Source organism: Bos javanicus, chromosome 20, assembly GCF_032452875.1.
Source record: "Bos javanicus breed banteng chromosome 20, ARS-OSU_banteng_1.0, whole genome shotgun sequence".
NCBI lineage: Eukaryota > Metazoa > Chordata > Mammalia > Artiodactyla > Bovidae > Bos > Bos javanicus.
Genome location: NC_083887.1, coordinates 58928378 through 58941019, shown reverse-complemented (window position 1 = coordinate 58941019; position 12642 = coordinate 58928378). Strand labels below are relative to the sequence as shown.

General features: G+C 42.9%; 1 protein-coding gene across 1 annotated transcript in view; it reads right to left on the bottom strand.

Moving 5' to 3' along the window:
- The window catches only part of DNAH5 (dynein axonemal heavy chain 5), a 323884-nt gene that overhangs the window by 271584 nt on the left and 39658 nt on the right, over positions 1 to 12642 (bottom strand). The gene's annotated exons all lie outside the window — the stretch shown is intronic.

The following is a 12642-nucleotide window of genomic DNA, read 5'->3' as shown; positions in this document are numbered from 1 at the left end:
TGAATAAGTGGCAGGACATTTAAGGTTGGACATGTTGAATCCAGGTTTTAGTCCTTGAAGTTCAAGTTTCAGGAACTCAAATCCAATCAGGTCATCCAAGGATAAATCGAGAACCAGGGGACCCATCCCACCAAGATCCTGCTAATTAATCTCACACGAGACCCATTTGAAAGCCAGGATGCTAATTTGGTACTGACACCTACTGCTAATTTGGATGTCAATTTGGTACCTGACTTGGGAGATTCACTTCAATAGACAACATTAGGGAGGGGCCTCCATACATAGCTTCCCAAATAGCACAGTGGTAAAGAATCCGCCTGCAATGCAGGAGATGAAAAAGACATGGGTTCCATCCTTACGTCGGGAAAATCCCCTGGAGAAGGACATGGCAACCCACTCCAGTATTCTTGCTGGGAAAATTCTATGGACAGAGGAGCCTGGCAGGCTACAGTCCATGGGGCTGCAAAGAGTTTGACATGACTGAGCATTGATTTCATTCCATATGGAGAGTTAACAGAGAGACAGCACTTAGACCTAAATACTGTTTGGTAAACAAAGCATTAGAGACTTCCCTGGTGGTCCAGGGGCCAAGACTCCACCTCCCAATGCAGGGTACCGGGGTTCCATCTCTGGTCAGGGAACTAGATCCTGTATGCCTCAACTAAGAATTGGCATGCTGCAACAAAGACCGAAGATCTTGCATGATGCCAAATCAATAAATAAATGTTTTTTAAAAGAAACACATACACACAAAACACAGGAAGTGAGAGTTGGTTTATGGGATAGTTTTTTAATCAACCTCTGGGTATAGGCAAGCAACTGTTTTTTGTTCTAACCGTGAATGAAGACGGTATCTAGACTAGCCCTCATTCTGCTCTGTGCCAGGTTGAAAGTGAAGTCGCTCAGTCGTGTCTGACTCTTTGCAACCCCATGGACTGTAGCCTACCAAGCTCCTCCGTCCATGGAATTTTCCAGGCAAGAGTACTGGAGTGGGTTGCCATTTCCTTCTCCAGGGGATCTTCCCAACCCAGGGATCGAACTCGGGTCTCCCCCATCACAGGCAGACACTTTACCATCTGAGCCACCAGGGAAGCCCAGGTTGAAAGGTCACCAGCAAATCGCAGTATTTTCTCACCCTCCTTGCTCAGCATCTCAGTCCCAAGGATCCTCTGTCAACACATGACCTCAGGACAGAGGTGACAATTCACCATGTCACTGTTTATCTTTCATTAGCTACATTGAAATCGCAGCTTCCCTAATGGTATTTTAGGCACCTCGTCATTTCATCAGCAGCTCATTTATTAATACAATGGTCTCTCTTGGGAAGAGTTACTTTCTGGGAAGATTTCCACAGATGGCTGATGGCATTCATCCTGGGTTTGGCAGGCGTCACCATGGCTCTCTCGAGGCTCCGCAGTAAACTGCAGTCTTCCAACCTCTGGGCTGAATTTCAGCAAAGACACTAAGTGTCTTAAGGAATCCCCTTGAGTGAAGGAGGCTCACTGAGAATTTTCATCAAGCAGCACAAATGAGGGGCTTTCCTGGTAGCTCGGTCAGTAAAGAATCCGCCTGCAATGCAAGAGACCAGGGTTTGATCCCTGGGTTGAGAGGAACCCCTGCAGAAGAAAACGGCAACTCGCTTCAGTATTTTTGCCCGGGAAATCCCATGGACAGAGGAGCCTGGTGGGCTGCAGTCCATGAGATTTCAAGTTCAGTCCACTCGCTCAGTCATGTCCGACCAAAGAGTCATGTCACTCTTTGCGACCCCATGGACTGCAGCACACCAGGCTTCCCTGTCCATCACGAACTCCTGGAGCTTACTCAAACTTCATGTCCATTGAGTTGGTGATGCCATCCAACCATCTCATCCTCTGTCGTCCCCTTCACTTCCCACCTTCAATCATTCCCAGCACCAGGGTCTTTTCAAATGAGTCATTTCTTCACATCAGGTGGCCAAAGCACTGGAGTTTCAGCTTCAGCATCAGTCCTTCCAATGAATATTCAGGACTGATCTCCTTTAGGATGGACTGGTTGGATCTCCTTGCAGTCCAAGGGACTCTCAAGAGTCTTCTCCAACACCACAGTTCAAAAGCATCAATTCTTTGGCACTCAGCACAATTTAGCAACTAAACCACTACTGCATCACAAACCAATCAAAGCACAAGCCTGCATCTGACCCCTTGCCCCCTAATTGCCAGCCGACAATTGAGTCGGTTTCTGGTCATTGGAGAAGGGTATCAAATGCCTCCCAGAGGGAGACTCGGGTGAGTTTTCCTATGAGTACTTTCTACCAGGTGATGGCTTCAGCAAGCGAGACACCTCCTTGTTTCTGTTCTTCAGTCCCATCCAGCTCTTTGCTGCCCCACAGACTGCAGCACGCCAGGCTCCTCTGTCCTCCACTCTCTCCCAGAATTTGCCCAGATTCATGTCCAGTGAGTTAGTGATGCTGTCCAACCACCTTATCCTCTGCCACCCCCTTCTCTTTTTGCCCGCCTCCTCCTACAGGAACTTTTAAGCTGAGGAGTCCTCCAGCCCTATCTTTATGGACGATGCACTGTTCCAAGCTGAGCATATTGGCCATTTCACAAATCTTAAGTCAGACATAATAAGAATACAAGAGTGGACAATAAACTTCCTATAGGCAAGAGACTTCATCCATAAGTCCAAGTACCTTCAGGCAAGGTTTAAAGTTTCACTTTCATTCATTCACTCACTCTTCATCAGCAAATGTGAGTACTTTTTATAGGACCAGGCACTGTACTATGTATTAAGCATAGAGCAGCTAATTAAAACACATACTTAGGACTTCCCTGGAGGTCCAGTGGTTAAGAATTGGCCTTGCAGTTCATGGAGACAGGTTCGATCCCTGGTTAGGGAACTAAGATCTTGCATGCTGCAGAGGAACTAAGCCCCAGTGCCACAATTACTGAGCCCACATGCTCCAGAGCCCGTGTGCCACAACAAAAGTTCCCACGTGATGCAACAAAGGTCTCGTGGGCCAGTGATTATGTAAGACTAAGACCCAAAACAGCCAAGCAAATAAATTTAATTTTAAAAAATCACGATCAAACACTAAAAAATGTCCATTGTAAAATGCATAATTATTTTAGAGGACCTCCAAAGAGAAAAATAAAACACTGCCAATTACACTTAAAAACAACCTCAACTTTAAGCTGCATTCTGAATTCATAGACATTAAAATGTAAAACATGTGGATCTCAGAACCAATGAAAAGCCAACATGCCGGCCTTCACTGGAGAAAGATATAAAGTAAATAACATAATTATAAATAAAATATGATTACACAAATTGTGGAAAGTGCCATTAAAAAGGAAATCTTGATGCAAGCTTCACTTGGATCTGTGTTCTAAATTACTGCCGTTTGTACTTGTATTCCAAAGTGTGAGACTTCCTGAACTCATTGCTATATCATGAAGAATTACCTGCATCGAGCCTTGCAGTCCTGTATGTACAACCCACCGTCACAGAGTAACAAAGTGCAAGTTCTGGGGTCAGGCACATGCATGCTGTGTGCATGTCAAGTTGCTTCAGTCGTGTCTGACTCTGCGCGACCCTATAGACTGCAGCCTGTCCATGGGATTCTGTCCACTAGATTCTCCAGGCAAGAATACTGGAGTGGGTTGCCATTTCCTTCTCTAGGGGATCTTCCCAACCCAGGGATCAAACCCACGTTTCTTACATCCCCTGTATTGGTAGGTGGGTTCTTTACCACTAGCGCCAACTGGGTCAGACACACCTGGGTTTAAATCCTAGCATTGCTCTCTTTCAGCTATATGACATCAGAGCTTTTGTTTTCTAAATTATCAATTAGAAATAAACCCACCTGCCTAACAGACTTGTGATTATGTAAAATTCCTGGATCCTCACAGGTACCTAATACATGAAAAATATGTTAATATTTTTTATTTGCAAAAAAGTTATGACTACAATTAATGACAATACTAATATAGGGACGAATTCCCAAGGAATTTAACCCAGCATATAAATTTCAGTGTAGAGCTGCTTCAAAATTTTGCTCTTGATTTCCCAATATATCCCAAGAGAAAGAGTAGATTCAGGTTTTAATGGTTACCATCTACACATTTTTCACAGATTTCTGCTTCTAAATGTCTCAGTGAGGCCCAGCAGAATTAAATACATTCATCAGTTTAATGGCCTTGTAAACAATGATACAAGGGGGCAGCATAAAAAATGGTAAGTGGGATGAGAAAGTATCATATTTCAATCCATTCTGAGTAGCACATTTTTTGCACTTTTTACCATATTGAAATTGAGCACATCTGCTATTCACTTTTCGGAGAAGGCAATGGCACCCCACTCCAGTACTCTTGCCTGGAAAATCCCATGGATGGAGGAGCCCGGTGGGCTGCAGTCCATGGGGTCGCTAAAAGTCGGGAACGACTGAACGACTTCACTTTCACTTTTCACTTGCATGCATTGGAGAAGGAAATGGCAACCCACTCCAGTGTTCTTGCCTGGAGAATCCCAGGGACTGCGGAGCCTGGTGGGCTGCCGTCTATGGGGTCGAGCAGAGTCGGGCACAACTGAAGCGACTTAGCAGCAGCAGCAGCTATTCACTTTTAACTGTTGGTTGACAGAAATCATGGCCAGAGTTTGTGCACTCAGTTGTCACTCCAGGTGTCAGGATAAGGCCACTGGAGCACCTCGATATCACAGTCGACAAACTACTGAAAATCCATCTGAGGAGGAATGTGTGTCCTAGTTGTTTTCTGAAAATCTTCCACTGACACCTTCTGGGAAGATCAAGAAAACAGCAGCATCACAACTCCCAGAATACATGACAGGAGATGGAAAGAAAACCCCAGGAGAGTCAGACCCTCGATGGGAAGCAGCTTTGGAAATTTCTTAACCCATTCATTACATTTATATTTGTATGGATGCACAAGAGTGACATATGATTTTTCTAAATCTAGGTTTAATCAAACCTGTCAATCCTAAAGGAAATCAACTCTGAATATTCATTGAAAGGACTCATGTTGAAGCTGAGGTTTCAATATTTTGGCAACCTGATGCGAAGAGCTGACTCACTGGAAAAGACTCCGATGCTGGGAAAGATTGAAGGCGGGAGGAAAAGGAAATGACAGAGGATGAGACAGTTGGATGGCATCACCAACTCAATGGACATGAGTTTGAGTACGCTCCGGGAGTTGGTGATGGACAGGGAAGCCTGGCATGCTGCTGTCCATGGGGTCGCATGACTGAGCGACTGAACTGAACTGAAGGGACTAACATACAGGGAAAATATCACCAGCAAAGCACAGAGGTTGGATTTCAAAAGCAAGTCTTTCTGGTGCTGCAGTTTTACAGAAATATGAGTGATTAATCTCTGAAGAGTATGTGAGGCTGAGCTGTGTGTGTCAACCTATGGTAGGTGGCCCTCACAGGCATTAGGGAGTCACTGAAGAATAAGTTGATGAAAATCTTGATTAGGGAGATTATGCTGAAGAATGGGAGGAAAGGAAGATTGAAGTCAGAATCCTAGGCATGAGGAAATAAAGAATTTAATAAGGGAGTGGAGACAATGGTCACCTGATCCACTCAAAACCAAACAAGCTAAGGGACTTCCTCAGCAGTGGCTAAGACTTCCAGTGGCTAAGACTCCACTCTTTCAATGCAGGGGCACAGGTTTACTTCTTGGTGGGGGAACTAAGACCCCATATGAAGCATGGCACTGGCCAAAAACAAACAAGCTAGATAAAAAGAGGCAAGTTCTTTTATCCCATCCCATGTTGCCACCCCTAACCTACCCCCATATAGAAATCCTGGATGGGGAGAAACAGATAGACGGAACTTGACAATTGGTAATGGGGGATTCCGTGGTGATTGGAATCTGTCCAAGGTGATTCCATGCGGTGTCAAGCTTGGTAAAGTGAAGAATAACTCAACAGGAATGGAAGAATCTAGAGAAGGAGTGCATGTTGGAGAAAAGAATACTAGAGAAATGGAAATAAAGCTCTGATTCTTTGCTTTCCCTGTTGGTCTTTACATCTTGAAAACGTGAAGGTCAATATGCTTATGCTTGGTCGTTCAGTTGTGTCTGACCCTTTGCAACCCTCTGGACTGTAGCCTGCCAGGCTCCTCTGTCCATGGGATTCTCCAGGCAAGAATACTGGCATGGGTTGCCATTTCCTCCTCCAGGGGATCTTCCTGACCCAAGGATTGAGCCAGTGACTCCAGCATTGGCAGGCATATTTTTACCACTGAGCCACCTGGGAAGCCCAAGAATACTGGCTTGGGTAGCCTACCCCTTCTCCAGGGGATCTTCCTGACCAAGGTCAGTATATGTGAGACCAAGAACATCCAGTATCTTTCTCTTTATTTCTAAATTCATAAAAGAAAGAAAAAACTCACAGTTAAAAGAAAGATAACTAATCATATGTGGATTCAATAATTACTTCAGCTGTCTTCCCTCAAAAAAATTTTTGAAAACTTAAATTAAGTGGTGCAGAATGTTGGCTTTGCTAAGATTGCTGTGAGTTCAAAATGTGCAGCAAAAGCTAAAAAAGATGCATAAGTTTTCTTCAGCTTCATCTGCCAAAGTGGAAGGGACAAACACTAGTAAAATCCCAAAGGACAATACAGAAAACTGATGCATTTAGAGTAAAGCATCCACTAAACAGAACACCCAAGTTCCGCAGGTATATATTGGAAGAATAGAGATCTCAGTGTTAATGCTCATTCCAGATGTTATTTTGTATAGTACCCTTTGAGCAGAAAGTGTAAGAATTAGGAATTTTTGTCAGTCAGTTCAGTCACTCAGTCGTGTCTGACTCTGAGACCCCATGAATTGCAGCATGCCAGGCCTCCCTATCCATCACCATCTCCTGGAGTTCACTCAAACTCACATCCATCGACTCGGTGATGCCATCCAGCCATCTCATCCTCTGTCGTCCCCTTCTCCTCCTGCCCCCAATCCCTCCCAGCATCAGGGTCTCTTCCAATCAGTCAACTCTTCACATAAGGTGGCCAAAGCACTGGAGTTTCAGCTTCAGCATCAGTCCTTCCAAAGAACACCCAGGGCTGATGTCCTTTAGAATGGACTGGTTGGATCTCCTTGCAGTCCAAGGGACTCTCAAGAGTCTTCTCCAACACCACAGTTCAAAAGCATCAGTTCTTCGGCCCTCAGCTTTCTTCACAGTCCAACTCTCACATCCATACATGACCACTGGAAAAACCATAACCTTGACTAGACAGACCTTTTTGGGAAAGTAATGTCTCTGCTTTTCAATATGCTATCTAGATTGGTCATAACTTTTCTTCCAAGGAGTAAGTGTCTTTTAATTTCATGGCTTCAGTCACCATCTGCAGTGATTTTGGAGCCCAAAAAAATAAAGTCTGACACTGTTTCCACTGTTTCCCCATCTATTTCCTATGAAGTGATGGGACCAGATGCCATGATTTTCGTTTTCTGAATGTTGAGCTTTAAGCCAACTTTTTCACTCTCCTCTTTCACTTTCATCATTAGGCTTTTCAGTTCCTCTTCACTTTCTGCCATGAGGGTGGTGTCATCTGCATATCTGAGGTTATTGATATTTCTTCTGGCAATCTTGATTCCAGCTTGTGCTTCTTCCAGCCCAGCATTTCTCATGATGTACCCTGCATATAAGTTAAATAAGCAGGGTGACAATATCCAGCCTTGACATACTCCTTTTCCTATTTGGAACCAGTCTGATGTTCCATGTCCAGTTCTAACTGTTGCTTCCTGACCTGCACACAGGTTTCTCAAGAGGCAGGTCAGGTAGTCTGGTATTCCCATCTCTTGAAGAATTTTCCACAGTTCATGTGCAATCTTCTGATTTCTTGTCTTTGCTCTGGTGACACTTCAATGTGTTCATAGAAACAGCATTCTCCTGGCTTTGGGAAGCCATGTTTTCGATGTTGACACCCAAATACTGGTTGAGTGTATGATGTTAATAAACCACCTGCCACTCTGGTCCCAGATGCCCATGAATAACAGGAAGTAGGTGACCAGATGATCTTACAGGCATCATCCAGTTCTAAGCAAGATGCAGGAACTAAGTGAGTGATCTCCATCACTTGCATCCTAAGCACAGATCATCTTAATCAAAACATTATCTTAACATGAATTTTTCAAGTACAATCTTACAACACGGCAAACAAAACACTGGAAAATTATGATATCCCTGGAATTATCTGAAAAGAGGTTGATGAATTTAACTTTGCAAGGCTGTGACATCTTTGATAATATTGTTTTCCCATAGAAATGTTTTCCCATTCTAGATGCCCAATCTTGAACAAATGATGTTCCCTGGACCATGACACTTGTTCTTTGTGTATAAAGCTACATAGTGCTTTCAATGGACTACTACTCAGCCATAAAAAAAGAATAAAATAATATCATTTGAAACAATATGGATGGACCTAGAGATTACCATCCATGTTATTATTATTATCAATAACCTCTGATATGCAGATGACACCACTCTTATGGCAGAAAGCAAAGAAGAATTAAAGAGCCTCTTGATGAAAGTGAAAGAAGAGAGTGAAAAAGTTGGCTTAAAACTCAACATTCAGAAAACTAAGATCATGGCATCTGGTCCCATCACTTCATGGGAAATAGATGGGGAAACAATGGAAACAGTGAAAGACTTTTTATTTTCTTGGGCTCCAAAATCACTGCAGATGGTGATTGCAGCCATAAAATTAAAAGATGCTTGCTCCTTGGAAGAAAAATTATGACCAACCTAGACAGTATATTAAAAAGCAGAGACATTACTTTGCCAACAAAGGTCCAGTCAAAGCTATGGTTTTTCCAGTAGTCATGGGTAGATGTGAGAGCTGGACCATAAAGAAAGCTGCGCACCAAAGAATTGATGCTTTTGAACTGTGGTGTTGGAGAAGACTCTTGATAGTCCCTTGGACTGCAAGGAGATCCAACCAGTCCATCCTAAAGGAAATCAACCCTGAATATTCATTGGAAAGACTGATGTTGAAGCTGAAACTCCAATACTTTGGCCACCTGATGTGAAAACCTGACTCATTGGAAAAGACCCTGATGCTGGGAAAGATTGAAGACAGGAGGAGAAGAGGACTACAGAGGATGAGATGGTTGGATGGCATCACCGACTCAATGGACATGAGTTTGAACAAGCGCCAGGATTTGGTGATGGACAGGGAAGCCTGGCATGCTGCAGGCTATGGGGTCGCAGAGTCAGATATGACTGAGCGACTGAACTGAACTGAACTGAGAGATTATCATACTCTAGGTGAAGTTAGTCAGACAGACAAAAACAAATATCATATGATATCACTAATATGTGGAGTCTAAAAAAGTGATACAAGTGGAACTTATTTACAAACAGAAATAGACTCACAGACATAGAAAAACAAACTTACAGTTATCAAAGGGGTAAGGGATATGGCTAAACTAGGAGTCTGGAATTAAAATAAATATACTACTATGTAGAAAACAGATAAGCATCAAGGACCTATGGTATAGCACAGGTAACTACACTCGGTATCTTATAATAACCTAAGGGAAAAGAAACTAAAAGAGAATAGATACATACATATACATATACCTGAATCACTTTGCTGTTCACCTGAAACTAACACAACGTTGTAAATCAACTCTATTTCAATAAAAACTCTTTAAAAAAATTAAGCTGAAGTGCTTTTTAAGATTGTCCTCCCAAGCCTAAACACAAGCTCAGGGGCTCCAAGTGAAGATATGAAAATCAAATTTTAGGTGCAAATCACAGAATTCATAGTAGTAAAGTCCACCCAGTATTCTGCTCTTCAGTCAGCTACTTAGCCTGGTTCTAATTTTTTCATACTAGTCCCTTTCGGATCATATTGCCTCATTCAGTTACCCCATTCGCTCTTTATTTAAGACCAAAATTTTGGCACTATTTCACACACCATTGAGAAAAACAACACTTCTTTAATTAGCATCTTGTTTGTAGTTATAATCTAAAAGATAAGCAACAGCTTGGGAATGATCCTATGCCTTAATTACATGTTCTTTCCGAAATCCAAGGTCCAAACAATAAGACAAGTATTAACTGGAGAGATGTGAAAAGAGTCCTTATTTCTTTAATAATTGTTAGGTATCTATTTATGTTTTTTAGCTATGCTGGGTCTTCACTGCTGCGTGGGCTTTTCTCTAGTTGTGGAGAGTGGGGGCTACTCTCTAATTGTGGTGGGGGAGGTGCTTCTCATCGCTGTGGCTTCTCTTGGGTGTGGGCTTCAGTACTTGCAGCACGTGGGCTCAGTCGCTGTGGTGCACAGGCTTGGTTGCTCCGAGGCATGTGGGATCTTCTTGTGTCAAGAATCAAACCCGCGTCTCCTGCATTGGCAGGCAGATTCTTTACCACTGAGCCACCAGGGAAGCCCAACAATCCTTATTAGCGTAATAGTTCTTGCTTTGTGAAAGCTGTAGATACAAATGATCTTGACCTTTATGTTACCTGTTTGTTGCTACTGTCCCACCCATGGGCTTTCTCAGGCACTTAGGTATGATCCTTTTCCCAAACATAAAGCAACAGAAACACCAACTCATATTCCATCTCTTTTGGTTCTGATTCAGTTTATCAGATATTTATTTAGAAGGAAACTATCTTTCCTCACATAAGTCTGATAATGAAGATGCCAAGATCTGGTTCTGAAAATGATGATGTCAAGGACTGGTGAATCACACTGAGACATGAGTGTTAGTTCCACATTCCCCCATCCACCGGCTCCTGCTGATTCCCACCAACAGACACACACAGCCCTGCAGGAAGCCAACGTCACAGCAGCAGAAATGAGGGTCAGGGGCCCAAGGTTCACTGGAGGACCCATTACCACAGCTGTGCTTATTCAACAGGGAAAGAAATTAACAGGGAAAGAAGAAAGTAGAGACTCAGGTTCACGAACAAACATCAAAATTCTTACGGAATCCTACATCTCTCTGCTTTTCCCTTGTGCTAAAATGTCATGAACTGGTAATCTCAAAATCTTGTCCCTTTCCTCCAGAGAATAAAGTCCGTCAAATGGCATTCAGTGTAAAAATCAAATCCTATTATTAGTGATGTTTAGTTAATTCACTCAAGAGACATTTTCTAAATGTCTAAAAGCAACAAAGAACAACATCCCAGGCTTCTAATATCACCCCTTCAGAAGCACATTACTTAGCCACCATCATGGGGGACTTTCCGGTGTATGATAGCATGACTTTGAAAACCATTTTAATATGATATTTAAGGAAATGGCTACCCACTCCAGTATCTTTGCCTGGAGAATTCCATGGACAGAGGAGCCTGGTGGGCTACAGTCCATGGGGTTACAAACAGTCGGACATGCTGCTGCTGCTGCTGCTAAGTCGCTTCAGTCATGTCCGACTCTGTGCAACCTCAGAGACGGCAGCCTGCCAGGCTCCCCTGTCCCTGGGATTCTCCAGGCAAGAACACTGGAGTGGGTTGCCATTTCCTTCCTGAGCAACTAACACTGTCATAAATACAAACCCACAAAAATAACCAAGACATATTTATAAACTCGGAGGTTAGCACTCACATCCATGCCAAGGGGTCTGGTAGTAAAGTGATGCATTGATTCACAAGGCAGAAAAACTTTTGATTACAAGAATGTGATCAGATACAGAAAATCTATTTATCTGAAACCAAGCAGTGATTTCTAGAAAGAATGTTCTGTCTCTCTTTGAAAAGGTTAATGATAAACTTGGGGAGATATCAAAGGAAGATATGTCCAGTCAGAGCTAAGAATGATCACTTCAGAAAGAGAGCAGCTGATGGAAGGTCAGAGTTCAAGGGAAGGCTCGGATGCTTTGCTTTTGGTGACCTCTGACCTCCACCAATACCACTGCAAACTCTAAGATCAGGGATGGATCTGTCCACATCACAGCTATATTTCTGAATCTTTGCACTGCTCATTAAGTGAATGAAGAACAGTCCCATCTATAACCTCATCCAGGAGCTAACTAAGTCTTTAAACCCCAAATAACCTACAGTTACAAATGAGTTACCCTGCTACCAAGAAAGCAAAATTTATTTTGCCAAAGAAGACAAAAATAACCCAATTTATTTACCTGCTCATGTTTATTAAACTTCACCCTTCTTAAAGACCATAACATAATTTGTAATAAATGTCATTACTGCCTATAGATTTCACAAGGCAAACCTCAAACCCTGCTGTTTCCTTCAACAGCAAAAATTCAAAAACATCATTTCAGAGAGGAAACATAAACTTCATTATTGCATACATAAAGAAGATATTCCAGCCATTAAACGGAATGAATTAGAGTCAGTTCTAGTGAGGTGGATGAACACAGAGCCTGTTATACAGAGTAAAGTAAGTCAGAAAAACGACGTAAATTAATGCACATAGATGGAATCTAGAAAAAAGATACTGATCAACCTATTTTGGGGGCAGCAAGAGAGACTCAGACATAGAGAACAGACTTATGGACACAGTGGGACAAACTGAGAGAGTAACACTGAAACAGACGCATTACCACATGTGAAACAGACAGCCAGTGGGCATTTGCTGTAAGAAGCAGGGAGCTCAACTGAGTGCTCTGTAACAACCTAGAGGGGTGCGATGGGATGAGAGATGGGAGGGAGGTTCAAAAGGGAGGGGACA